At 39.9% G+C, this 24,120-nt stretch overlaps 1 protein-coding gene and 1 non-coding gene across 2 annotated transcripts in view; both read left to right on the plus strand.

Moving 5' to 3' along the window:
* The window catches only part of DIAPH2 (diaphanous related formin 2), a 968,119-nt gene that overhangs the window by 901,321 nt on the left and 42,678 nt on the right, over positions 1-24,120 (plus strand). The window lies entirely within an intron of this gene.
* On the plus strand, positions 10,582-10,653 carry TRNAC-GCA. The gene has a single exon. It is a non-coding gene; the product is annotated as a tRNA-Cys (tRNA).

The raw sequence follows: 24,120 nt of genomic DNA on the forward strand, positions 1-24,120 counted from the left end.
CAGTCATTGGCAATGCTCTTGGTAAATGCCAATTTGTAGTTGACAGACTTTGCTTTTACCACCAGACGTAGCCACAACTGAGCCTCATTTCCACTTTGGCCCAGCTGCCTCATTCTTTCTGGAGCTGTTAGTAATTGCCCTCCACCTTCCCCAGTAGCACACTGGGCACCTTCCAACCTGGGGGTTCATCTTCCAGTGTCATATCATATTGCTGCTTCATGCTGTTCATGGGGTTCTCCTGGGAAGAATACTGGAGACGGTGGCCATTTCCTCCTCCAGTGAACCACATTTTGTCAGAACTCTTCACCATGTCTCGTCTGTCTTGGGTAGCCCTGCATGGCATGGCTCATAGCTTTACTGAGTTATGCAAGCCCTTTCACCATGGCATGGCTGTGATCCATGAAGGGGATGCATCAGTTATAGGTACTTACAATGTTATATTTATAATCATTCTGTAACTTTTCCAATAATTGTTCATACAATGACATTGAATTTTCTAGACAGGATATGTCCATATATCTTTCTCATACTTTCAGAGAGAAGGAGAGAGAGAAGGCATAAGCTGAGAGTTAAGGAAATTAAACCACTTATTGCTTTCTACTTATAGATGTGGTAAAAATTGTCCATTCCTCATCAGCAGCTAACTCCCCAAATCACCCTGACACTTTCTCCCAAATATTAAATGCCAAACTAGAATTCTGTTTCTGAAGCAAAGGAAATTAAAGAAAATCAAGCCAAGAGGATAAGGAGAAGAGGAGAGAGTTAATTATACTTCACAAAGGTCTCAATCCACTTAGATACTTACTAGTGAAAGTGAAAGTCACTCAATCGTGTCCGACTCTTTGCGACCCCATGGACTATATGGTCTGTGGAATTCTCTAGGCCAGAATACTAGAGTGGGTAGCCTTTCCCTTCTCCAGAATATCTTCCCAACCCAGGGACTGAACCCAGGTCTCCCCACATTGCCCGTGGATTCTTTACCAGCTGAGCCGTGAGGGAAGCCCGATACATACTAGGGTACTCAGCAATTTTTCACTGAAGCATTTGCATCTAGCATTTTAAAAATTGGGATGAAATGACTTTTACAGGTACTAGAGAAATCATTTGAGGTCTCCAAGAAGGACTGTAATATAATAACTGAAACTAGGGCAAGGGTAGGTAAGTCAGGAGAGCAAACTTTCATTCTCTCAAGTTATCTTTCTGATTGACATTGCCTGTACAGTACATGCAGTGAAAAGCAGGGAGGGACAGATTACTGACGTACTCAACAGGAAGATATGATGATCTAAAATAAGTCTTTTGTGACTCTGTTCCTTCTTGTCATATCTGGACGGAATGTAAATATTATTGCTGCATGGCTATGCCATGATATAATTGAGCTGGCAAGGAGAAGACAAACCCAGAGTGATTGTTCTTTTTTCGGGTATTCCTATGTGCTTGTGTGTGTGTGTGTGCCTGGGTGCACATGCCAAAACACATTTGGCTTCATTGAATGCTTTCTGGAATTTTCATTCCATTATATACTCTGGGCAAGAGTATAGTTGGGCAACATAATCATGGAAACAAAGATAAATGTGGTTCTAGAATTCCAAAGAGGAGGTGTCTTTCTGTTTCCTTTCAGGAGAAATAAACATTATTATGTTTAAATTACCAACTAGGATCATGGACTTTAAAGCATTGTTTTGTTCTCTAAGGATTGTGAAAGAGTGTTGCAAAGGGAGATAGCAAGATGTCCTAGAAGGTATTGAAAACATAGTGGCTGATCAGCTTTCGGGTGGTTTGGGCCCATAAGCCTACTTGAAAGCACAGTGTGGATCTAAATGACTTCAGTGGAATCAGATGAAAGCTGATCAAAATGGGTCCTTTTTTCCTGATAGGCATGAGATTAAGCAGATTGCTGGGCATCTTGGAGTTGCTGACATGGCATGATTGCTGTTTTCACATAATCATACAATAACCAGTTATGCTAGCCTTCCAGTCAGTCAGAAGACCTTCACTAAGTGTTTCAGGCTTCAAGTAGAGGACTGAGTAAGGGTAAGACAAGACCCTAACTGAGGTTTATACGAGAATGTAACCAGTGACAGGTACTAGGCTGAATCATTGGTTTGGAGAACTCAAATATATTAGGACATATTCCTTGTATTGTATGTAAGTAAATACAAACATGGGTTTGGTCATCATGTCTCATATTCTGACTTGGATCTATCAAAGGCAATTCTTTTTGTGTATCAGCTCATATGAAGGTGATTCAGTATTACCTGCTAAATGTGAAGAAACAGGACTTGTCAGTGGACCTTTCTTGATGATGTTTTAGATTGAAAACTGACAATTTAACCTGTTGTCCCTTGACACATTCTTACAAAGCTATGACACTGTGGCCAAGGGAGACTTAGCCTTTACCTGCCGGGACTCTGAATGGTGGCTGTATCATTCTATATTCTAGAACACATAATTCTTCTTACTGGTCTTAAATATACATGCTAAACTCAGCAGCAAGAACATAACCAATATATGTTTGAGAAAATGACCAAGAGGGGACATTTTAAAAGCCAAGAAATTTACTGAGTAAATTGTCTGTGATCAAGGTGAAAAGTGAAAAGAGCAAGCAAGGGTAGAAAGAAAAAGGGGCTCAAGAAAGGATAAGTGTTCATATTTTAAGATATATCCGCTGTCAACTGCCATATAAAATACCTCCTCAAATATAATGAAAAATATTTCATGATGCTGCAATTTGATCAGGCCTCAATTAGGCAGTTCCCCTTCCAGGCTTGCCTAAGGTCACTCACATGGCTACAGTTATATGGAGGCTGTTGGATTGAATGATTCAGGGTGGACTCACTCACAGGCCTGGTGGTTAGTTGGGAATGTCAGCCCAGCATTTCCAATCTCATGGCCTCTCCAGAAAGAAATGCAGGCTTCTTATGTGGCCTGTGCAATGTTTCAGGAGGTCAAGGATGGAAGCTACACAGTCTCCAGAGCCTGGGTCGGAAGTCACAGTGTCACTTATGCTTCATTCTGTTAGTCAAGGCAAGTGACAAAGCCAGTCCAGATTGTGAAGGGGTGGGGGAAATGGATTCTACCTCTAGATGGGAGAAGCTGCACATAATATCTGTTCATATGTCATCTATGCTAGAATTTGAAGGACTATGAAAAAACCATGGCCAAGTCTAGTATATTCTTAAGTGGAATTATTTTTTTATACTGATGCATTTTTTAAAATGTCTTTTGAATTGAAGGATAATTGCTTTACAGTATTGTATTGGGTTCTGCCATACATCGACATAAATCAATATGTCCCCTCCCTCTTGAACCTGCTTCCCACCTCCCACTCCATCCCACCCCTCTAAGTTGTATCCATCATTTTAAAGTACTCCTTGAAGAACCTCCATTCAACATATTTTAAATGTCTCTACATATATTATTCTTTAATTGTACTGAGAAATATTTACATTTTCTTCATTCAAAAAATGTTGAATGCCAGTTGGTGTCAGGTACTGTGATGGATCTGTCACTCTCAAATCTATCAGCAGCCTTAGATTTAAACTGATTCTTTGCTGCTTCATTATAATAATTGTTGGACTTTCTTTGTAAGTGCATTACTAACTGTTGATACAAATAAGATTAATTCACTTTATGTTTATTCATCAGAAACACAAGAAGTACCCTTCCCTATCAAACTCCTTCAATTTACTGTCCCAGACATTCAAATAGTATCACATCACATGAAATTGTAGTTGGAAGGGAAGGGGAACACTAGTAAGTTTTCTTTCAATTGAATTCCAAGCATATAAAATATATCTTCTTCCCAAGAAATGAAAGCTAGTTAGAATATTAAATCAATAATATGCATACTTAAATATTATTTAATGTGATCATTAATCATTATGTAGAGGGTCTAAAACCAAAGTGATTCAGTTGTCATTACAGTCAACAGAATGTAATTTATAAACAGATTATCACTAGCTTCTTTTCAGTTTGTTGTAGAATGTTCCTCTGAGGAGAGAGGGAACCAGAAATAAAATCAATGCATAAGACGTGGTGTTTCTGCATCTCCATTTTTCCACCTCAATTTTAGGTTTGATGTTATTTCCCTTTGGAGGCGATCTGAAAGCTAAAATCCTATATAAAAATCACTTAGGCCACGTCATTTTTACTGACTAGAAGTTAGCTTTCTTATAAAATGTACCACAGGACATTACTTTAACAGGTTTGGTTCAAGGGGCATCAGGCTCCATAGACTACCTGAGCTCCAGCAGCGGCACTTTCTTTTAGGCAGGACTCTAAAGCTTACGTGAATCACTGGGCTAACATTCTATTTCTGTTTTCATCTGCGAATGGCAATTTAAACTCTACTTCTAAAGGAGGTTTAAAATGAAGGCTTAAGAAAAAATAAAAGAAAAAGATCCACTGAAAAATAATTTTACAACCCATTCAGTTGCTTGGCTGTTGATTACAGACATACTCTGTATCCAAGCTTCTTGTCCCGGGCTGCTGTGGAAATAGCAAAGACATATTCAAACAGTCTCTATGCCTGGAATACTTAGAATCCTGTTGGTGAGACAAGGTGGACACTTAATTATGGACTCAACTTGGTCTTCAAGACCATCCATGGTATAATCTTCAGTAGGACTTTTCTGCCTATGTTTTTTCACTCCTTCCCCCTTCACCTACCCTCGACTCCAAGCAGACTGAATGATTCCCTTTTCTCTGACTAGACTTTACCTTTCCCACCTCTATGGCTTTCCTCACCATTTCCCCAACATTCACTCTTCAAGTGAAAAAGTGAGTGTAGTTACTCAGTCAAGTCCTGCTCTTTGTGACCTCATGGACTGTAGCTTGTCAGGCTCCTCTGTCCACGGAATTCTCCAGGCAAGAATACTGGAGTGGGTCACTATGCCCTCCTCCAGGGGGTCTTCCCGACCCAGGGATTGAACTTGAGTCTCCTGCATTGCAGGAAGATTCTTTACTATCTGAGGCACCAAGAAAGCCCCATATCTTCCAGGCTTATTTCAGATACAAATTCCTTCATGAAGACTTGCTGCCTGAACATACATACCACTCCCATCTGTGAAGTGATGTGAAAGTCGCTCAGTCGTGTCTGACTCTTTGCAACCCCACAGACTGTACAGTCCATGGGATTCTCCAGGCCAGAATACTGGAGTGGGTAGCCTATTCCTTCTCCAGGGGATCTTCCCAACCCAGGAATCGAACCGGTGTCTCCTGCATTGCAGGCGGATTCTTTACCAACTGAGCTATCAGGGAAGTCCTATACCACTCCCATCTACTTGCCCTCAAACCCAGTGCTATTTCTTTCCCCTTGTCCCTCTGCTATTGCACTTAATTTTTCGTGTTATAGCTGTCTGATTATCCTATCTCCACCCCCCACGAGATTTGGAGTCCTAAAAGTAGAAATATTGTTTAGCTCTATCTCCTCCAGTACTTAGTACTTAGCAAGAGACAAAATAGCTATTTATTTGAATTAAAAATGAATGCAAGATTTTGTGGCCATCTGCGAAAATGTATAGTCCAGGTAAGAATGTGGGAAACAATATAGCTCTTTTTCTCAGAAGTTTGATAAAAATATATATTCCTGTAAAATGAACCACTTGGCCAAAAGTTTAACCACTAAAGTAACATTTACTGTATGTTCGTCACTCTGCATAATGTGTTTTTCATATATGTAAAAGTACATTATTTAGTCAAAACTATCCTATCAGATTTCCCCAGTAATTCGTAAGGGCTGCCAGCTGCTCATTAAATCTTGATTTTCTGTCAGGAGGAATTAATAATCTTGCCTTTGAGTGAATTTAGAAGCAATGAGGGATTGAGCAGAAGTATTTGAATACCCTCTCGGTGGTAAATTGGATATCCAATTTTCAACTTAGTCTTAATAGGAAAAAAAAAGAATCAATTGAATTCAGAAGCTGTTTTTTCCTTTTTAATTTTTCCCCCTTTTTAACTCAGTTAAAATGGGAGGGTATAGTTCTTTCTCAATGGAGGGAAGGAGGAATCTATTTTCATTCACTTTGAGAGGCTTCTCAAATTCCAACGAGCCTTAATATATGGACAATCTATATAGCTAAGTCTATAAGGTGATCCTCTGGAAAGCAGAGGAAAATTCAATACAATAACACAAAAATTGATCTGCATGAGATTTAAATAGTAGTTATTCAACAAGCCAAAATGTCCCTCTCTTCCCTCCTCCCAAATGAATTTTGTCATATACTGATACTAACCCTTACTGAAGTCACAACTTAGTTTCTAAAAGCAAGCTACCCTATTATTGTCATAGAGATTTAACATACATCAAGCTAATAAAATACAGCTCTTCATTTTTAGTTTCAGCTACACATCTTACATGACCTCAGATTAAATGTTCATTAAAATTGCAAAAGGTTAAGAGACATTGATAAATAGGCTTAAAACGTTGTGGGTTCCCCCCACCCCATCACTCTTTTTTTCTAACCAAATTTGCATCATGTACCATCCAGCAGTACATTTAACTGTCATAAGGCTGCTGATCAAAGATGTCCATCCACTAGGCAGGACAGAATTACTTTCACATTCTCAGTGAAGCAGTAAGGTGGAGAGTGTATTTCTATCTGACCTCGTGTGTGTCACTCACTTCCACTTTTTTTTCAACCAGGCCAACAGTTGACTTGAAGCTAACTTTTTTCATATAGTTAGAGGAAGGGGTAGCAGACACCAAATTATCTGTTTGCAACTCCAGTTCTCAGCATTTCAATATAGATGTGGTTCATGGTCATGACACTGATTATACTTACATGAAAGAATGAGGTCAAACTGTGAGGACTGCAATCAGGAAGAGCTGAATGCCCATGGACACCGCGTCCTTTCTCCCTGCTTTCCCTACTCTTGCTAGGGATCAAAGAGTATTTCACTTCTCAGACCAATGGGAAAATTTTACAAGAAATTGTCTTCTGTCTTGCTCAGATACATTGCTTTTCTAGCTCAATTCTGCTTGGGGTGTGGAAGGTTTTCTCTGGTTAAGTTGACTAGGCCTATTCTTCTAGCTTTTGCAGTTGCAGAGCAAGAAAAGTATAAATGTCAACAAGCAGAACAAGATGAGTATAACATAACAACAAGTAGAAAGAAGCCAGGGGATGCAGGTCAAAACCTAGTTAATCACCTGTGTAGATAATTGAGCATTATTAGCAAATCCCTAAGCTTTTGCCTCAAAAGATGTGGAAGCGTGACCAGCATGCCTCTTACTTTGCATAGGTGCTGTTCTTTGAATTTCTACCCAAGCCTGTGCTTTTAAAATCAGCCTCAGATTACATGCTTGATAACCCTTCTTCTTAGAAGTCACTCTAACTTCAGCATCTCCTTTGAGGTGGCTTCAGGTGCCTCATTTCAGTTTCCAACATTCCAACCTTTGCTCCCACACAACTAACATTTTTTGTACTGATCTGAGGCAAGAACTATCAATCATGTAATCCTCAAAGAATCTTTACAGGATAAATATCATTATCCTCATTTTATAGATGAAGCATTTGAGGCACAGAGAAGTTAAGGAAGCTGCCAAAGGTTATGCAACCACTAAATTATAGGAATTGATCTCGGTTCTGCCTGATTCAAAATCCTCTGGTCTTCACATTGCTCCATATTGCCTCAAATCCTCTGGTCTTCACATTGCTCCATATTGCCTCCCTATTTAAGAATTTATTTATATTTGTTCTTCACATATATCTATCCTATGGGAACTAAGTTGCAGTAAGTTTAGCATCAGTTCTTGTGAGCTAGTCTGGGCTCAGCAGCGCTGATGGAAATACTCCAGTGGCCATTGTGATAGATCTAAGCTCAAACCCATATTCTAATGCCTAGCAACAGAAGCTCCTCTCTTCTAGGGAAAAGAGCAGAACTGAGGATGCCGGAATGCTTTGTGCAATCCATATCCAAAGTCCCTAATCATTCATTCATTCATGTTTTATCAGTTTTACCCCACACCTTCCCACACAATTTTGGATAGACACAAGATTTTAAGTGTTTTAAAAATAATCGTATTTATTTTTGGCTGTACTGGTTCTTCATTGCCTCTCAGGCTTTCCTGTAGTTACGGGGAGCAGGAGCTGTTCTCTAGTTGTAGTGCACGGGCTTCTCGTTGTGGTGGCCCCTCTTGTTGTGCAGCACAGCTCTAGGGCACACGGGCATCAGTAGCTGCCGCACATGGACCCAGTAGTTGTGGTTCCAGAGCTTTAGGGCCCTGGCTCAGTAGTTGTCGTGTGCGGGCTTCATTGCTCCAGGGCACATGGGATCTTCCTGGATCAGGGATCGAACTCGTGTCTCCTGCATTGGCAGGTGGATTCTTCACCACTGGGCCACCAGGGAAGCTCTTAAGGTTGTGTTTAATCTGGAGAATTTGTTCCTCTCTTCTGATGTCTTGGCCCTACAACTGGCCCACAACAGTATGACTCACTCTCTGTGACTCTCCTTGAGGTACCTTGTTATGAGTTCTCATTTTTGTGCTTCTGTTTTGAATATGCTCTAAAGAGCATGGATGGCATTTGTCTGGAAAGCATGACATGCCAGGAAGGCTCTGTAAGCCATGTAATCATGAAATGACACCAGTATTCAATGATATGCCCTAGTTTTCTAATCATATATGAAAATTATACCAGTGTTGAGGACTGAATACAAGCCCATGTGTGCATGCTTAATCGCTCAGTCGTGTCCGACTCTGTGTGACCCCATGCACTGTAGCCCACCAGGCTTCTCTGTCCACGGGATTTTCCAGGCAAGAATACTGAAGTGAGTTGCCATTACCTTCTCAAGGGATATTCCAGATCCAGAGATGAAACCCCCGTATCCTGAGTCTCCTGCATTGGCAGGAGGATGCTTTACTGCTGAACAACCTGGGAAGCCCGAGGAAAGAGCACATTCATTGCTAATTGTCCTGACATTGTTCTTGGTCTCTACTATGAGCTAAAGGAGTGGAAAGCCACCTCAAGGGATGAGAGAGTTACTGTTCATTGTTCAGCTGCTGCATTGTTCATGCTGAGTTCCACGGGCTTTTAAACTGGGAACGCTGTGCTGCTTGTTGAGCACTTTTGTTTCTTACATTCAGCCTCACAACCATCTCCCACTACCATACATACGACATAACCACTTTACTGTGAGCCCAAAAATCTATAAAAGAGATCTAAATGGCATGTGAAGTTCTTAAGAATATTTCCTCCACAGAAGGAAAGTGAAGTGAAGTGAAAGTTGCTCAGTCGTGTCCGACTCTTTGCACCCCCAGCAACTGAATTCTCCAGGCCAGAATACTGGAGTGGGTAGCCTTTCCTTTCTCCAGGGGATCTTCCCCACCCAGGGATCTAACCCAGGCCTCCCGCATTGCAGGCAGATTCTTTACCAGCTGAGCCACAAGGTAAGCCCCTAAAGAAGGAAAGATAAGAGCAATTGGGAAGATTTATCTCCCCCAAAAGACCTCCTCTATCAATTCAGACTGCATGTAAACAAGCTCTTCCTATAAAACACAAGCATCTATTACTATCACTATTTTATATCTCCATATTATTAATAATTACTCCACTCTGACTGCTTTCTAGGCTGTGAGTGAACAGAATATTTTGTTGAGGTGCAGGGAAAATGGGAGAAGTACTGTAGAGCAAGCGTTATTTGGTGAGAAGGTTAGGGTTAGCAGTGAGAGTGCCCCTTTGGGACGTTAAGCTAGGGAATAAGGAGAAGTAATGAGGGCCCTGTACATCCACTAAGAAGCAGGGAGGGAGTGCCTGAAAATAAATAGAAGGCCACCTACTTTGCAATTTTGCCTGGTAACACCAATTCAGTCAGCCCAAGCCTCATTTTAAGTTTGAAACATCACAAGTGATGATAAGTTAGATCAGTAACACTTCCTGGTTATTGTTTGATTGTATGAATTTTGAAACTAATATTTGCATTGTTATGATTCAGTAAAGCATGTGTCATGGTAGGTTATTTTTATTTTATTTTTTTGTCAATAATTTGTTTAATCCAGAGGCTATTTTCAGAAGACTCTAGGTAGATTTCTCACTCTGGTTATTTCCAAAGCGTAGAGTCTACATATACCTTCCTTCCTAAAGACTTTTTTTTCTAATTCCTATTTTCTATCTCCTCATTCTTTAGAAATGGCATTGTGAAGTTAAAAACCAACAAATTATAGCATGAAGTCTGGAAAATGAGTCAAATGGCCCATAATTATGTATGAAGACATTTCTGACTTATGATTTGTGAAATTAGCACTGACTCAGCTAATGATCATGAAAAGTGTATACTTAGGCTTATTAAGACTTGCAAAAGTCTAGTTTTAGTCCACAACAGTGTGACCTTGATCTAGTCACTAAGGGTCTCTAGACATCTTAATCTTACTGAGTTATTTTGTTTGTACATATCTAGAGAAGAGAATGTGAAAAGTTTACATGAAAAATTAGGAAATCAACGTTGGAAATAAATAGATAATAAATTAAATCAACAATTAATACAGCTTCAATTTAATAGTGAACTTCCAAATGAATATAAACATAACATTCAGGACTAAATTATATTTGAGAATACCTACTCTAAGGAATAGATATTGGGGCTTCCCTGGTGGCTCAGACGGTAAAGCGTCTGCCTGCAATGCAGGAGACCCAGGTTCGATTCCTGGGTCGGGAAGATCCGCTGGAGAAGGAAATGGCAATCCATTCCAGCACTCTTGCCTGGAAAATCCCATGGAAGGAGGAGCCTGATAGGCTACAGTCCATGGGGTTGCAAAGAGTCGGACACGACTGAGCAACTTCACTTTCACTCTAAGGAATAGGTTTTTATGCTCTGGAACCATCACCTCAAAAAATAGCATCTAATCAATTTCACTCTAAACAATTTTCTTTCTGAAAGTATAAATTTCTTTCCCATAAGATAAAGTAAAAAGAAAATATCAAGATAGCTAGAGTTATTCTTTGTTTGTATGTTTGTTTTAATGTAAGCCACCATGGTCTTCCCTGGGGGGTCAGCAGTAAAGCATCTGCCTGCAATGCAGGAGACACAGTTGTCTTGATCCCTGGTTCAGGAAGATCCCCTGGAAAAGGAAATGCCAACCCACTCCAGTATTCTTGCCTGGAGAATTCCCAAGGATAGAGGAACCTGGTGGGCTATAGTCCATGAGGTCACAAAACAATCGGGCATGACTTGGAAACTAAACAACACCATATAGAAAAGCAATATTTGAGTTCCTATCTGAACAACCTGCCAAAATAAGAACTTCTAAATTATAGAATTTTGACTAACTTTGTAGTAGTTATTGACTTCTTAATCATTACTGTGTGTATTCATTTACTAGGGTTTCTGTAACAAATATTGGGTTGGCCAAAAAGTTAGTTTATATTTTTGGGTAGCTTACACAATGGAAATTTACTTTCTCACAGTTCTGGAGGTTAGAAATCTAAGGTCGGGTCATTGGCCATGTTTGACTTCTGTGGCTTCTTGCCTTGCAGATGGCTGCCATCTTGCTGTGTCCTCACATGGTCATTTGTTTGTGTTATCTGTCATAATTTCCTTTTCTTATAAGGACACCAGTCATACTGGATTAGGGCCCACCCTAACAACCCCATTTTAATTTAATTACTTCTTTAAAGGCCCTCTCTCCAAATACAGCCACAATCTGGGGTGCTAGGAGTTAGAACTTCAACATAGGAATTTGGAGGGATATAATTCAGCTCATAACACTATGTTCCTTTCTAAAATAAGAATCTAGATTTATGGTCTTCTTATTACTGTTTTGTGCACTGAATGTATTTTAATTTTGATAATACAGTTGCCTAGCATATGTATCATTGGAGAAGGCAATGGCACCCCACTCCAGTCCTCTTGCCTGGAAAATCCCATGGATGGAGGAGCCTGGTGGGCTGCAGTCCATGGGGTCGCTAAGAGTCGGACACGACTGAGTGACCTCACTTTCACTTTTCACTTTCATACATTGGAGAAGGAAATGGCAACCCACTCCAGTGTTCTTGCCTGGAGAGTCCCAGGGACCGGGGAGCCTGGTGGGCTGCCATCTATGGGGTCGCACAGAGTCGAAGACAACTGAAGCGACTTAGCAGCAGCAGCAGCATATGTATCAGCTTATCATCATATGCCAAGGATGTGAAATTTATTGCTTCAAAATACATCCTAATTAAGATAATAAAATATTCACAACATTTTCATAGCATTTTATTTTGTTTCTCCTTGTTAAACATAGCAGAATTGGATGTTATTCACATATCACAGATCAACCAATAAACCAGGCATTTTTACCATACCCTGTGTTGATAAGGATTTTGTTTTTTTGCATGGCAACGATAAATTTTATTGCCTTCAACTTCTAACACTCCTATAATTGCAAACACAATAGGCTTTTAACAAGGGATATTATATATGTATATATATATATGTGTGTATATATATATATATATATATGCAGCATTTGTTTAAACCTGAAATAGAAAAATTAAAGAGGGAAAATATTCAAATCCACTGTGGCCTAGTGCTGTAACACAATATTGCAATATTTGACATTTCACTGAAGCCTCAACTCTATTTAACCTAACTTTAAAAAACTTTATGTAATGAGTAGTCAAAAAGAAAAAAAAAAGATTGGGAAAATATAAAGGTAAAAAGAGTTTTAAGAAAGTATGATAAAGCATAAGGCCTAACTCAAATTATATATAATAGATGATATTTTTGGTGTGTATCCTGACAGTTCCTACTTAATAACTGACTTTAGATCTTTGTACCTCCATTTTCTCATCTGTCAAAGAGGATAAATAATGATACCTATATTATAGGTTTGATATGATGATGAACTGAATAATAATTTCTATGAAGCATTTAGCACAGAGACTGGCATAGACTAAATTCTCAACAATCTCTAGTTATATACTGGTGTGTATGTATACATGTGGGGTCTTGCCACGTGGCGCTAGTCATAAGGAATCTGCCTGCCAATGCAGGAGACTTGAGAGACACAGGTTTGATCCCTGGGTTGGGAAGATACCCTGGAGGAAGTCATGGCAACCCACTTCAGTATTCTTGCCTGGAGAGAGTACTCTTGCCATGGACAGAGAAGCCTGGTGGGCTATAGTCCATGGGGTCACAAAGAGTCATACACTATTGAAGCAAGTTAGCACACATGCATGTGTATATATGTATATGTGAGAAAAAAGAAAGTGAAAGTGTTAGTTGCTCAGTTGTGTCTGACTCTTTGTGATTTCATGGACTGTAGCCACCAGGCAACTCTGTCCATGGAATTCTCCAGGCTAGAATACTGGAGTGTGTAGCCATTCCCTTCTCCAGGGGATCTTCCTGACCCGGGGATCAAACTTGAACCCCCTGTATTGCAGGTGGATTCTTTACCATCTGAGAAACCAGGGAAGCCTCTTATATGTATATGTGCCTATGTATATGTGTACTTGTATACACACACACATATTATACATATTATGTATGTGAATACATAAATATTAGAACTCAGCTTCATATTCGTCAGCCTCCCTTTGATACACTACTAGAGTGTACATACCTCTGTTACAGGCTAGTCTTCCTGTCATGGTGGAAACTAGCAAAGACATAACTGGTGATGTCAGTCTCAAATGGTAAGCCTTCTGTAAGCAGACATATAGATCCATAGCAGCATGCCTAGTAATGAGCTCAGACACAACTTCTAGCCTAGAGGAGAATTGTGGTGCAGAATCTAAGTACCCCCTTCCACATTTCTCAGTATCTTGATGCATAGAAAGCTTTGTAAAGGTCCTTAAGTTACTTCTTTTTTTTTTTTTTTGTCTTCAAGTGGCCTTTATAATTAACTCATTTTTAACTTCTCAGAAGACAAAGATTACATCCCCCACTCAAAAAATCCAGCAGTACCTGCTAGAAGCTTTCTTACACCTTAAACACTGAGTAAATCATAAAGTCCAATGGGATACTGAAACTAACCCATAATCCAAGAAACTGAGAAAGGCTAAAGAGGTTCCCTCCTCTGGAACCAAGGTAGTCTAGAAGGCCCAGAAATCAGTGAAAGTCAGGATGGATAGTGGTTACTGCTTGGACTACAGAGAAGAGGCTCCCTGGATTTGAATCCCAGCTGTGCAGCTCAATAGTTGTATGATATAGGTAAATTGTTTGACACTTCTTTGTGTTACATTTTCCTCCTCTATAATCTGGACATAATCAAATTACCTACTTTACAGAGTTCCAAAGTCAAGTAAATGTATATTTGTAACATGCTTAAAATAGTCCCCTCCCCCCAAAAAAATAGATCCCAGCACAAAGTGATAACACTTACCCTAAGTATGTGCAATGTAAATAAATCAAATAATGACTGACCCCTCCTAGCTACTTAAAATGGTGGCCCCAAACCTTATCTGTTCCACACTGTTCCAGACCAAGAGCTGCGATAAATCTATTAGAGATCTCCCAATAAGGCACCTGTAGGTCTCTCAGCATTTGTGTTGGGGTTTGTCAGCAGACAGAAGAGTATAAATTGGTCTCAGCCAAGACCTTCCTGAAGAAGCTTAAAAAAAAAAAAAAAACCCAGGCTGGTGAATGGAACTTTCCTGGTGGTCCAGTGGTTAAGATTCCATATTTCCAATACAGAGGGCATGGGTTCTATCCCTTGTCGGGAAAATAAGATACCACATGCCATGTGTTATGGCCAAAACATTAAATAAAAAATTTTTAAAAAAACAAGCTGGAATGTTTGGTATGTCTTTGATACTTTATAATCTGTGTCTAGCATCTGCATCATTTGTGTATGTCTCTTTGCTCAGCTTACACTCTGCACTGTGTCTGTTTCAACTTAAACCAGTCCCTGGAAGAGAGGAAGAATGTAGCTATCACTGAATTCTAATATTTCTTTATGATGATAGCTCTAGCGCCAACAAAGAAACAGTTGCATGTCCATTGGCTGCAAATTGGATCTTCAAAAAAGCAATTGTATGGCAACCTTTATGAAATGCAGTCTTCCTTTACCTTCAATGTTGTGTTTTATTTCTCTCTATGGTTTTTAAGTGAGAGAGATAAGAAGAGAGATCTAGATACAAAGGCGAGAGTTTAAATATTTTTACAGAGACATTATTATAATGAATGTGATGGACTAGAGTTGTAAATAGGGTAGGTGGAAAAATGCCTTATTAAGACAATTAGAAACAGAGATGAAGAAATGGACTTCAGATAAAAAACTGGAAGTTAATATCAGCATAAGAAAAAGATAGTCAGGTAGAAAAGGAGTTTTTTAATGAAAAAAGTGAAGATCAGGTGATGTTATTTTTATTTTAAATAAGACTGTGTCTCAAAGCATTTCATAAATAATAAAGTTTTCTGTGACTATAGAAGATAGTTATGTGTATATAACAACTATGTTAATGAAATGGCTAGAGAAGTAACATTTTTAACTGGCTTTATATGTGGATTTACTGCATGCATTACTGTAACTTTTGTTCTAAACTTCCCCTAAAATAGGTTTTATGAGCAATAGCAGTAATAGCAATAGTCCTCATGACTCTACCATTAAACTATAGACTTGGAAACAGTCACATGATGATTCCAGCACTATATGGCCCATTTTAGAGCACAGAACACCAGCCAAATCTCCAAAGGGAAAATCCTACAACAGAGAAGCAATTTCATTGGATGAATCATGATCCTAAATATTTCAGCTGTGGCTTTGAGGTCTCTGCTCTGTTCCCAGTGGATATGATGGTAAAGAGAAAAAGTCAGCTTTCCATGGGCTTTACGTCTGTTCCGTTCTTTCCAGCCAGAATCATCTTTAAACATGTATGGAAGTTGTAAAGGGACTCTCCATAGGCTTACTGAAACTTGTAGATGGAAGATAAGAATAGATGCTTTGGAGAATTTATTGGACATAGATCCTCTACTGAGTAAAAGAATCTCCTCTGTTAGGTCATTCTGGAGTGGGTTTCAATAAAAATATATTGGATGCTGTATTAGTTTTCTGGGCTTCCCAGGTGACAGTAGTGGTAAAGAACACACCTGCCAATGTATGAGACATAAGAGATGCAAGTTCAGTCCCTGGGTCGAAGATCCCCTGGAAGAGGGCATGACACCCCACTCCAGCATTCTTGCCTGGAGAATCCCCTGGACAGAGAAGCCTGGCGGGCTATAGTCCATAGGGTCACAAAGAGTCAGACTCAACTTAGCATCCATGCAGATATTAGTTTCCTAAGACTGCCATAATGTATTACCACCAACTAGGTGGCTTAAAACTACAGGTTTATTCTCTCAGAGTTCTAGAGGCTAGAAATACAAAATCAAGGTATAGACAAGGTTGATTCCACTGGAAATCAACTACTTAACTTCTATGCAGAGTGCATCATGAGAAACGCTGGGCTGGAAGAAACACAAGCTGGAATCAAGATTGCCGGGAGAAATATCAATAACCTCAGATATGCAGATGACACCAACCTTATTGCAGAAAGTGAAGAGCAACTAAAAAGCCTCTTGATGAAAGTGGAAAAAGTTGGCTTAAAGCTCAACATTCAGCAAACAAAGATCATGGCATCTGGTCCTATCACTTCATGGGAAATAGATGCAGAAACAGTGGAAACAGTGGCTAACTTTATTTTGGGGGCCTCCAAAATCACTGCAGATGGTGATTGCAGCCATGAAATTAAAAGACGCTTACTCCTTGGAAGAAAAGTTATGACCAACCTAGACAGCATATTCAAAAGCACAGACATTACTTTGCCAACAGAGGTCCGTCTAGTCAAGGCTATGGTTTTTCCTGTGGTCATGTATGGATGTGAGAGTTGGACTGTGAAGAAAGCTGAGTGCCAATGAATTGATGCTTTTGAACTGCGATGTTGGAGAAGTCTCTTGAGGGTCCCTTGGACTGCAAGGAGAGCCAACCAGTCCATTCTGAAGGAGATCAGCCCTGGGTGTTCTTTGGAGGGAATGATGCTATAGCTGAAACTCCAGTACTTTGGCCACCTCATGCAAACAGTTGACTCATTGGAAAAGACTCTGATGCTGGGAGAGATTGGGGGCAGGAGGAGAAGGGGACGACGGAGGATGAGATGGCTGGATGGCATCACTGACTCGATGGACGTGAATCTGAGTGAACTCTGGGAGTTGATGATGGACAGGGAGGCCTGGCGTGCTGCGATTCATGGGGTAGCAGAGTTGGACACAACTGAGCGACTGAAATGACTGAACTAACTGATTCCAATGCGGGTCACTGAAGAGAGAATCTACTGCATATCTCACTACTAGCATCTGGTGAAATGAAAGTGTTAGTTGCTCAGTCGCGTCTGACTCTTTTTGACCCTATGCACTGTAGCCTACCTGACTCCTCTGTCCACGGGATTTCCCAGGCAAGAATACTGGAGTGGGGATTCTTTCTCTGGGGGATCTTCCTGAGCCAGGGATCAAACCTGCATGTCCTACATTGCAGGCAGATTCTTTACTGTCTGAGCCACCAGAGGAGCTAGCATCTGGTGGTTGCCGGCAATCCTTACCATTCCTTGGCTTGCAGCTGCATCATTTCTCATTCTGCTTTTGCTGTCACATGGCCTTCTTCCCTCTCTGTGTCTTCTGAGTCTTTGTGTTGCCAAATTTCTCCTAATAAGGACACCAGTTGTTGGTTATAAAGCCTACCCTAATCCAGTATGACCTTATCTTTATTTGATTTCATCTACAAAGAACTTATTTCCAATTAAGGTCGCGTTCACAGGTATCATAATTAGGACTACAGTGTATATTTTTCGAGGACACAATTCAATCCGCAACAGGTGCCTTCTTTGTGCCAGATACAATGCTCAATGCTGGGATAGAAAGATGAATAGCATGCAGTTTCTGCACTCAAAGACCTCATGCAAATGGAGGTAGACAGAAATATGTATTATCATAAATAATATATGTCTCAACAAAATTTGCTGAGAACACAGAGAAATGGGTGACTACCATTGTCTTATTGTTGTTCAGTTGCTAAGATGTGTCCAACCCTTTGTGACCCCATGGACTGCAGCATGCCAGGCTTCCCCGTCCTTCACTCTCCCTGAGTTTGCTCGAACTCATGTCCACTGAGTCGGTGATGCCTTCCAACCATCTCATCCTCTGTCGTCCCCTTCTCTTCCTGCCTTCAATCTTTCCCAGCATAAGGGTCTTTTCCAATGAGTCAGCTCTTCACATCAGGTGGCCAAAGAATTGAAGCTTCAGCTTCAGGATCAATCCTTCCAATGAATATTCAGGGTTAATTTCCTTTAGAATTAACTGGTTTGATCTCCTTGACTAGAGAAGGAAATGGCAAACCAACTCAAATATTCTTGCCCTGAGAACCATTGTCTGAGATGACCAAAAAGCTTCTTTATGGAGCTATCTTTGAGGCATGGGAAAACAGATATCAGAGTTAATGAATGAATTCATGGTCATGAGTATGCAAAGGCCATTACAGAAAAAGCAACAGTATGTATAAAATTACGATATCATGAAAAGACCCAGCATGCCTCAAGAAGTGCAGGGAGGTGGTATAGCTGGACTGTAGGGTTAGTTGCAAGAAGTGGTGGGATGCACAGATAGGCTACATAGGAGAGAATGAAGAGGTCATAGATGGTAAGGGGCTTTGTATTTCATGCCAAAGAATTTCGCTTTATAATACATAATAGAGACCTTTACTAATAACCTTGTGGGTATTTTTTTCATCCTTAAAGTAACAATGAATGGACTTAAATAGTATCATAAAATGAAGTGAAACAGTATTTAATAAAGCATCTTGCCAAATCAGAAAGGCCATTTTGATTTAGTTAACATTATTGGAATTATGGAATAATTTTAAGGACATTCATGTTTATTTATCTAGTATGTTCAGAAGCTTTAGCTACGTTAAGATTCAGTCATTCAAACATTGCCTAGTAGAGGTCCTTAAGGATCCAGTTTTAATGAACAAATATGGCTAAATTATAATTAGCATATCAATTGTATGTAAATTGCTGCTTATAAAGTACTTGAGGGGATTTGAAAAGTTTGTTCTTCTAAGCATTTAAAATATTCCCCTTATAATCTTATTTATACTATTAACTTTAGATTATCTATGGGGAAGAGGTTTGCTAAACAAAAGTAAACATCAACCCTAGTCCCTAGGCAACTGATGAATTCCAAGTTAAGTCACTTTTTATTTCTTTAAGTAAGTATTATATTATGTAACATTCATGAACCAGATTCTGTCCTAAGTTGCAAAGATTCACAGATATGACAGGACAGATCACTATCCTCATAGCACTAGATGCCAAAAGTACAGACATGAAAAAGAGTGTCTCTCATTGTAATTCCTAGCCTCTGTTTTCACTCACTTGTTATTTAATTATTTTTTCCCACCTATATATTGAGTTGGCCAAAAAATTCATTTGGAATTTTCCATACCATATTACAAGAAATCTGCATGAACTTTTTGGCCAATCCAATAGAAGACTCTAAGGCCCATCAGAGCAAAATTCCTATAAGTTAATTCAACAGTCTAGTTGGGGAGACTAATGTGAAAACTCTCATGTTAAAATTTGTTGAGTTGGATAATGGTGTATATGGTTTGCAATGGAAGAAAGACTGAACTCTTTAGTGGGAGAAGGGAGCATATTATGAGGAAAGGCTTTATATTTAGATTGAACTTTGAAGGATATAAAGTAGTTTTCCTAGTAGACAAGGAGGCCAGACAGGTTTGGGACATAGCTTTTTAAAAAAAATTGGGACAAATGGAGGCTTTGTCATGGTCCTAAAACATAAAAAAGTATATGGCTTTGGGGCAAAAGTGTATGGCTTGAGGTACAGATGTAAAGAGGCAAGGTGAAAGATGAGGCTGGGGAGTTGGGCAGCTGCCAAGAACAGTTCTGATATAAAGGAGTTTGAGTTTTTACATGGTGTAGGATCCACTGACAGGTTTTAAGCAGAAGAGTACCATGATAAAATTTGGATTTTATAAAGTGACCTCTGGGAGCCATTTAGAAGACACTAGAGCAGTGATTTTTCAATCACTTTTTCTTTTACGCAGAGAAAACTTTTCAAAGTAAAATCTAACCAAGATAGCCAAAAGATAAGTGTGGTATTTTATTATAATAAATATGTGAGTTCAATGGTAGAACATTTATTTACTATGAAGTGAAAACAGACAGCGTCAAACAAAGGAGTATACAGTTGGGGATTATCTGTTACATCAGATTCAGCATCAAAATTATATGCAGTTTATTATTGGACCATATTGAGACAATTCTGATTTGTATGATAAGTTGTTGTAAATAATAAGTTTAAACAACTCTCCTTGCCTTGTCAGGGTACTCTTCAGTTGAACTGATCTACAAATATGAAAAAGGATAGATTCTGGGGGTGGGACGGAGGTACTGAAAACAATGATAACAACTCAAATAATTTAGCATAGAGACATTGAAAACTTTTTAAGAATGCAAAAATCATGTTGAGGGATAAATGAAGAGTTTGGGATTAACATACACTACTGTATATAAAATAGATAACCAACAAAGACCTATTATATAGCACAGAGAGCTCAATACTCTACAGTGACATATAAGGGAAAAGAATCTGAAAAAGAATATGTGTGTGTTTGTATATATATAACTGAATTACTGTGCTCTACACCTGAAACTAACACAACTTTGTAAATCAACTATCAGTTCAGTTCAGTTCAGTCCGTCAGTCGTGTCCGACTCTTTGCAACCCCATGAATCGCAGCACGCCAGGCCTCCCTGTCCATCACCATCTCCCGGAGTTCACTCAGACTCACGGCCATTGAGTCAGTGATGCCATCCAGCCATCTCATCCTCTGTCGTCCCCTTCTCCTCCTGCCCCCAATCCCTCCCAGCATCACAGTCTTTTCCAATGAGTCAACTCTTCTCATGAGGTGGCCAAAGTACTGGAGCTTCAGCTATAGCATCATTCCCTCCAAAGACACCCAGGGTTGATGACCTTCAGAATGGACTGGTTGGATCTCCTTACAGTCCAAGAGACTCTCAGGAGTCTTCTCCAACACCACAGTTCAAAAGCATCAATTCTTCAGCGCTCAGCTTCTTTCACAGTCCAACTCTCACATCCATACATGGCCACTGGAAAAAACATAGCCTTGACTAAATGGACCTTTCTTGGCAAAGTAATGTCTCTGCTTTTTAATATGCCATCTAGGTTGGTCATAAATTTCCTTCCAAGGAGTAAGTGTCTTAATTTCATGGCTGCAGTCACTATCAGCAGTGATTTTGGAGCCCAAAAAAATAAAGTCTGACACTGTTTCTACTGGTTCCCCATGTATTTGCCATGAAGTGATGGGACCGGATGCCATGATCTTCGTTTGCTGAATGTTGAACTTTAAGCCAACTTTTTCACTCTCCTCTTTCACTTTTATCAAGAGGCTTTTTAGTTGCTCTTCACTTTCTGCCATAAGGGTGGTGTCATCTGCATATCTGAGGTTATTGATATTTCTCCTGAAAATCTTGATTCCAGCTTGTGCTTCTTCCAGTCCAGCGTTTCTCATGATGTACTCTGCATATAAGTTAAATAAGCAGGGTGACAATATACAACCTTGACGTACTCCTTTTCCTATTTGGAACCAGTCTGTTGTTCCATGTCCAGTTCTAACTGTTGCTTCCTGACCTGCATATATTTTTCTCAAGAGGCAGGTTAGGTGGTCTTGTATTCCCATCTCTTTCAGAATTTTCCATAGTTTATTGTGATCCACACAGTCAATGACTTTGGCAGAGTCAATAAAGCAGAAATAGGTGTTTTTCTGGAACTCTCTTGCCTTTTCAATGATCCAGCAGATGTTGGCAATTTGATCTCTGGTTCCTCTGCCTTTTCTAAAACCAGCTTGAAATCAGAAAGTTCACAGTTCACGTATTGCTGAAGCCTGGCTTGGAGAATTTTGAGCATAACTTTACTAGTGTGTGAAATGAGTGCAGTTGTGTTGTACTTTGAGCATTCTTTGGCATTGCCTTTCTTTGGGATTGCAATGAAAACTGATCTTTTCCAGTCCTGTGGCCACTGCTGAGTTTCCCAAATTTGCTGGCATATTGAGTGCAGCACTTTCACAGCATCATCTTTCAGGATTTGAAGTAGCTCCACTGGAATTCCATCACCTCCACTAGCTTTGTTCATAGTGATGCTTTCTAAGGCCCACTTGACTTCACATTCCAGGATGTCTGGTTCTAGGTGAGTGATCATACCATCGTGATTATCTTGGTCATGAAGATCCTTTTTGTACAGTTCTTTTGTTTATTCTTGACACCTCTTCTTAATATCTTCTGCTTCTGTTAGGTCCAGACCATTTCTGTCCTTTATCGAGCCCATCTTTGCATGAAATGTTCCCTTGGTGTCTCTAATTTTCTTGAAGAGATCTCTAGTCTTTCCCATTCTATTTTTTTCCTCTATTTCTTTGCATTGATCGCTGAAGAAGGCTTTCTTATCTCTTCTTGCTATTCTTTGGAACTCTGCCTTCAGATGCTTATATCTTTCCTTTTCTCCTTTGCTTTTCGCCTCTCTTCTTTTCACAGCTATTTGTAAGGCCTCCCCAGACAGCCATTTTGCTTTTTTGCATTTCTTTTCCATGGGGATGGTCTTGGTCTCTGTCTCTTCTACAATGTCACGAACCTCCATAGTTCATCAGGCACTCTATCTATCAGATCTAGGCCCTTAAATCTATTTCTCACTTCCATTGTATAATCATAAGGGATTTAATTTAAGTCATACCTGAATGGTCTAATGGTTTTCCCTGCTTTCTTCAATTTAAGTCTGAATTTGGCAATAAGGAGTTCATGATCTGAGCCATAATCAGCTCCCAGTCTTGTTTTTGCTGACCATATAGAGCTTCTCCATCTTTGGCTGCAAAGAATATAATCAATCTGATTTCGGTGTTGACCATCTGGTGATGTCCATGTGTAGAGTCTTCTCTTGTGTTGTTGGAAGAGAGTGTCTGCTATGACCAGTGTGTTCTCTTGGCAAAACTCTATTAGCCTTTGCCCTGCTTCATTCCACATTTCAAGGCCAAATCTGCCTGTTACTCCAGGTGTTTCTTGACTTCCTACTTTTGCATTCCAGTCCCCTATAATGAAAAGGACATCTTTTGGGGGTGTTAGTTCTAAAAGGTCTTGTATGTCTTCATAGAAATGTTCAACTTCAGCTTCTTCAGCATTACTGGTTGGGGTATAGACTTGGATTACTGTGATATTGAATGGTTTGCCCTGGAAACGAACAGAGATCATTCTGTCGTTTTTGAGATTGCTTCCAAGTACTTCATTTCAGACTCTTCTGTTGACCATGATGGCTACTCCGTTTCTTCTGAGGGATTCCTGCCTGCCGTAGTAGATATAATGGTCATCTGAGTTAAATTCACCCATTCCAGTCCATTTTAGTTTGCTGATTCCTAGAATGTTGACATTCACTCTTGCCATCTCCTGTTTGACCACTACCAATTTGCCTTGATTCATGGACCTGACATTCCAGGTTCCTATGCAATATTGCTTTTTACAGCATTGGATCTTGCTTCTATCACCAGTCACATCCACAGCTGGGTATTGTTTTTGCTTTGGCTTCATCCCTTCATTCTTTCTGGAGTTATTCCTCCACTGATCTCCAGTAGCGTGTTGGGCACCTAATGACCTGAGGAGTTCCTCTTTCAGTATCCTATCATTTTGCCTTTTCATACTGTTCATGGGGTTCTCAAGGCAAGAAAACTGAAGTGGTTTGCCATTCCCTTCTCCAGTGGACCACATTCTGTCAGACCTCTCACCATGACCCGCCCATCTTGGGTGGCCCCACAGGGCATGGCTTAGTTTGAGTTAGACAAAGCTGTAGTCCTAGTGTGATTAGATTTTGGGATTATGGTTTCAGTGTGTCTGCCTTCTGATTCCCTCTTGCAACACCTACCGTCTTACTTGGATTTCTCTTACCTTGGACAAGGGGTATCTCCTCACTGCCACCCCTCCCGACCTTGAGCATGGAATAGCTCCTCTAGGCCCTCCTGAGTCCACACAGCCACCACTCCTTTGCCGTGGAGTAGCTCCTCTGGCCAAATAAAAATCAATTAAAATATAATTTAAAAACTTCAAAAATCATTCAAACTATCTAGTATTATATCTATGTTTTATATACTCACTTTTT

This window comes from Oryx dammah, unplaced genomic scaffold, assembly GCF_014754425.2.
Source record: "Oryx dammah isolate SB20612 unplaced genomic scaffold, SCBI_Odam_1.1 HiC_scaffold_23, whole genome shotgun sequence".
NCBI classification, from domain to species: domain Eukaryota; kingdom Metazoa; phylum Chordata; class Mammalia; order Artiodactyla; family Bovidae; genus Oryx; species Oryx dammah.